The following is a 5000-nucleotide window of genomic DNA, read 5'->3' on the forward strand; positions in this document are numbered from 1 at the left end:
TATATATATATATATATATATATATATATATATATCACTCATATATGCACACACTCATACAGTTCTGTCAATCTCACGCACATGGTTACAGATTGTGGACTTTAAGATTTCTATCTGAAGCAATTTCCGCTAATTTCTCAGCAGTACAAACTCACTTAACTGCGGCACATCTAATGGCCGCAGGAATCCTGGGACTGTCACTTGAGTACTCAGGCCCCGGACTACGGAAATGATAAGCTTACCCGAGCGCTTCCGGGTGAAGATACCGGAATCCCCGAGTCTCGGGCACCTTAACCTTCCGTCCATGTTTCCCGCAGGATGAGCGCCCACGCCACCCCAGCGGAGATGATGATAGCCCAGCGCGGGTTCCCAGGGAGACGCAGCGCCACGTGATTAGTTCCGGTGGACGTCGGAAGGTGTCGGAGAGCGGAGCGGACACGCGGGCGGCCACGCGGGCGGCCACGCGGGCGGCCACGCGGCAGAGATTGAGAGTGACCGCGTCGGGGATCGGACTCCTGGTCGAGAGAAATACAGCGGGAAGAGATACGTTCCACATTGGGCGCATTTGTCTACCAGCGGATGGGTTTTCCGGGAAATTATAATTTTTGACTGAGGCCAGATATCTCCCAACAAGATAAGTGTAGACGCTATGAATATTTCATTAAAGGAAGTTAATAGTTCATAGGAAGATAGCAAGAAATTGGTAAACTGAATAACAAGGAAACAGATAAGTATAAGGTGTAATGAGAGCAAAGGCGACAATAGCGTGATGAGAAGCCATCATCTTGCCTCGCCTCGTACGAAAACTCTTCGAGCGTTAAATACGTAAAGAATGTTTAGCGTAATGGCTGTTCCTTCCCGCCAGAAGCCTACAACAAAGGCAGAATTTATTGATATTTTTGTCCAGCTTCCTTCCTGGCGCGGAGAAGGGACGGATTCTCCCATAGGTGTCAAGGAACTATAGATGGGCGGCCGTTCGTCATGTGTGGGCGCCGGCCTCTCATTACACGTTGATGAGTCCATGTCCGGCACATCATGGATAAATTCATAACACGCACTTCGCTTGTTCGTGCATAGTCATCGACTAACGTCTTGTTACGCGAATGAAGTGACAGAGCGTGTCGCTCGAATGTGTGTTTATGTGTACGTGTGTGTAGATAGATAGATAGATAGATGAATATATGCATAATAGGTTAGATAAATAGATGTGTGTATGTCTGTGTATTGTGTATACGTTTAAATTTGTGTATGTCTGTTGTGTTAGTTAAACCTATTTGTACATGTGTACATGTAAAAGTTCGTCTTGCAGAATAATAAACAAATAATGTTTGTGTAAATAGATAACTTTCGGTAGATGAAAGTACATACGCAGAGAAGAGAAGAAAGTATGCAAATATGGGGAGGATAAGTAAACAAGGAGACATTCGGTATTCGGTGAAGGCTTTTAAAGGACGAATATAATCAAGGGAATACAAGAAGATAACGCACAGGAAAAAGAAGCAGTGGGATAACAATTAACCCGGTCACATATATCACTCTCAACAAATAACGTTACGGGCAAAAAAGTAACAAAGAGAATAAATTTCCTGAGGAGCATCAACGGGGGAGTCGAGTCATGCTGATCAATCACGTGCAACAAATAGCGTAAATCACACACAGCCTGTCGTCTCCTTCTGGTCTTCTACTCCCCCCACCCTTCCCCCTCTGGTCGCCCTCTCCATCTTCCCTCTCTCTCGGGTGCTCCCTCTCCCCCCTCTTTGGTTGGCTTCCCCCTCTCTCTGCTCCCCCCTTTCCCCTCTCTCTGGTCGCCCTCTCCCTCTTCCCTCTCTCTCAGGTGCCCCCCTATCCCCTCTCTTTCGTTGGCTTCCCCCTCTCTCTGCTCCCCCCTTCCCCCTCTCTCTGGTCGCCCTCTCCCTCTTCCCTCTCTCTCGGGTGCTCCCTCTCCCCCCTCTTTGGTTGGCTTCCCCCTCTCTCTGGTCGCCCTCTCCCTCTTCCCTCTCTCTAGGGTGCCCCCCTATCCCCTCTCTTTCGTTGGCTTCCCCCTCTCTCTGCTCCCCCCTTCCCCCTCTCTCTGGTCGCCCTCTCCCTCTTCCCTCTCTCTCGGGTGCTCCCTCTCCCCCCTCTTTGGTTGGCTTCCCCCTCTCTCTGCTCCCCCCTCCCCCCTCTCTCTGGTCGCCCTCTCCCTCTTCCCTCTCTCTCAGGTGCCCCCTATCCCCTCTCTCTCAGGTTCCCCCCTATCCCCTCTCTTTGGTTGGCTTCCCCCTCTCTCTGCTCCCCCCTCCCCCCTCTCTCTGGTCGCCCTCTCCCTCTTCCCTCTCTCTCAGGTGCCCCCTATCCCCTCTCTTTCGTTGGCTTCCCCCTCTCTCTGCTCCCCCCTTCCCCCTCTCTCTGGTCGCCCTCTCCCTCTTCCCTCTCTCTCGGGTGCTCCCTCTCCCCCCTCTTTGGTTGGCTTCCCCCTCTCTCTGGTCGCCCTCTCCCTCTTCCCTCTCTCTAGGGTGCCCCCCTATCCCCTCTCTTCAGTTGGCTTCCCCCTCTCTCTGCTCCCCCTTTCCCCCTCTCTCTGGTCGCCCTCCTTCCCTCTCTCTCGGGTGCTCCCTCTCCCCCCTCTTTGGTTGGCTTCCCCCTCTCTCTGGTCGCCCTCTCCCTCTTCCCTCTCTCTAGGGTGCCCCCCTATCCCCTCTCTTTCGTTGGCTTCCCCCTCTCTCTGCTCCCCCCTTCCCCCTCTCTCTGGTCGCCCTCTCCCTCTTCCCTCTCTCTCGGGTGCTCCCTCTCCCCCCTCTTTGGTGCCCCCCATCCCCTCTCTTTGGTTGGCTTCCCCCTCTCTCTGCTCCCCCCTTCCCCCTCTCTCTGGTCGCCCTCTCCCTCTTCCCTCTCTCTCAGGTGCCCCCCTATCCCCTCTCTTTGGTTGGCTTCCCCCTCTCTCTGCTCCCCCCTTCCCCCTCTCTCTGGTCGCCCTCTCCCTCTTCCCTCTCTCTCGGGTGCTCCCTCTCCCCCCTCTTTGGTTGGCTTCCCCCTCTCTCTGCTCCCCCCTTCCCCCTCTCTCTGGTCGCCCTCTCCCTCTTCCCTCTCTCTCGGGTGCTCCCTCTCCCCCCTCTTTGGTTGGCTTCCCCCTCTCTCTGCTCCCCCCTTCCCCCTCTCTCTGGTCGCCCTCTCCCTCTTCCCTCTCTCTCAGGTGCCCCCCTATTCCCTCTCTTTCGTTGGCTTCTCCCTCTCTCTGCTCCCCCCTTCCCCATTACCTGGTCACCTCCCCTTCCCTTACCTCTCGGATGCCCCCTATCCCCCCTCTTTGGTTGGTTTCCCCCTCTCTCTGCTCCCCCCTTCCCCATTACCTGGTCACCTCCCCTTCCCTTACCTCTGGTCGCCCCCCCCCCCATATCCCTCTCTCTGATGCCTCTCCTTCCCCTCTCTCTAGTCGCTCCCCCTTTCCTTCCACTCTCTCTAGTCGCGCCTCCTCGTGCCAAAAGGCCCCTTTCCCTTTGCTCCGTCCATCTCTCCCAACAATCTCTATCTCTATTTGTTCTGTTATGCTATCCCTGTTTCCGCCTCTGTCCCTGTAACTGCCTCTTCACTCCGCCTGCTTCCTCTCTTTGTAATGTCTCTCATTGAACACACTTGCATTTAATGTCAATAAAAGAACCAGTGATGCCGATGATTCGATCTCCGCTTCGATTTTGATTTTCTGTATTCCCATTGAAATCGGTCTTGACATTCAGTCAGCCTTTTCACTCTAGTTATTTCACTATAGTTTCGTTTTTGTAAAAAAAAAAAAAAAAAAAAAAAATGCAAAGTTATCCAGGAACAGTAACAAAAGAAAAGAAATGACAAGAGTTAACGGGAAAAGAATATGTGAACTGAAAATGACAGTATCTTTTTAAGTATGAAAGAGAACAGAATGGCTAATATAATTTTCGATCTTACAGTTACAGGAAGATGAGCATTACCGACAAAAATATGATGATCGTAATAAACAGAGATAACATGACTGCCTCTCTCGATAGCAAATCATGCGATAAACCTCAGGATAAACCAATGATAATCTTCAGGACGAGAGTTTTGTGGTTTACCGAAGCCACAGCCAGCGTTCCGGAAAGCCCAAGCCATGGCCACACTTCAACGCCTGCGATGACGGCTTGGCTTGCCGGTTCTCGGGGGGGGGGGGGGGGGCAGTCAAGCGTGTCTTTCAGGGTTATGAAGTTTGATCTTAATGGAATGAAAGTAATTCCTCTCGTGTTATACCTTTTTTATTATTTTTTTTTTATTTATTTATTTTTTTTTTTTTAGAAACACCATGTGGATTTCAATTTTTCAGCAATAAGAACTTAAAAAGGCAAAAGAAGTTATCGTAAGGTTTATTTGCTGAAAATGAAAAATATATTTGGAAAGCTCGGGTGATGAATCTGCTTCATTTGTAAATTCACTAGTAGGTTGGTTACCTCTAGTATATACTACGACGAAAAAAAAAAAAAAAAGTTTCAGTATGGGTGGATAGAACCAGGACACATTAAAGAACAAAAGTTTGAAACAATAAAAAAACGAAATATTATATACAAAATGAAAAATAATAAAAGAGATTTCAGACGCGCGATATATCGCAGAAATCGCGGTGAAATGATTGCAACACGCAGAAACAACATCGGAGCATCAAAAAGGGCGGCCATAAACAAACCTTTAAGAATTCAATTCTTTTCAACATGACCGGTGCATATATCTGCCACGAAGATTATGATCACACGAAAATACTTGGGAACTTCTTTAACCTCTTTAGACTCACTCTCTGTTGCTGGCCCGTAATGGTGTAATGGCGCGCAAAATTGGCGGGAAAAATCAGCGTCACGCCACACGCCAGGTAGCCGCGATAGTATCCTTTTGAATATCCTGAATGACGCTAAGAATTCTGTTATCCAACTGCGAGATAATTCCCGATATGCTTTTCCGCTCCTCTGGGGCTTCCTCGCACAGGTAGACATCACATTTTGTATGCTAAGTAGCTTCGTGCAAAA

This window comes from Penaeus japonicus, unplaced genomic scaffold (assembly GCF_977035675.1).
Source record: "Penaeus japonicus unplaced genomic scaffold, GWHDUDI00000001_assembly GWHDUDI00000018, whole genome shotgun sequence".
NCBI lineage: Eukaryota > Metazoa > Arthropoda > Malacostraca > Decapoda > Penaeidae > Penaeus > Penaeus japonicus.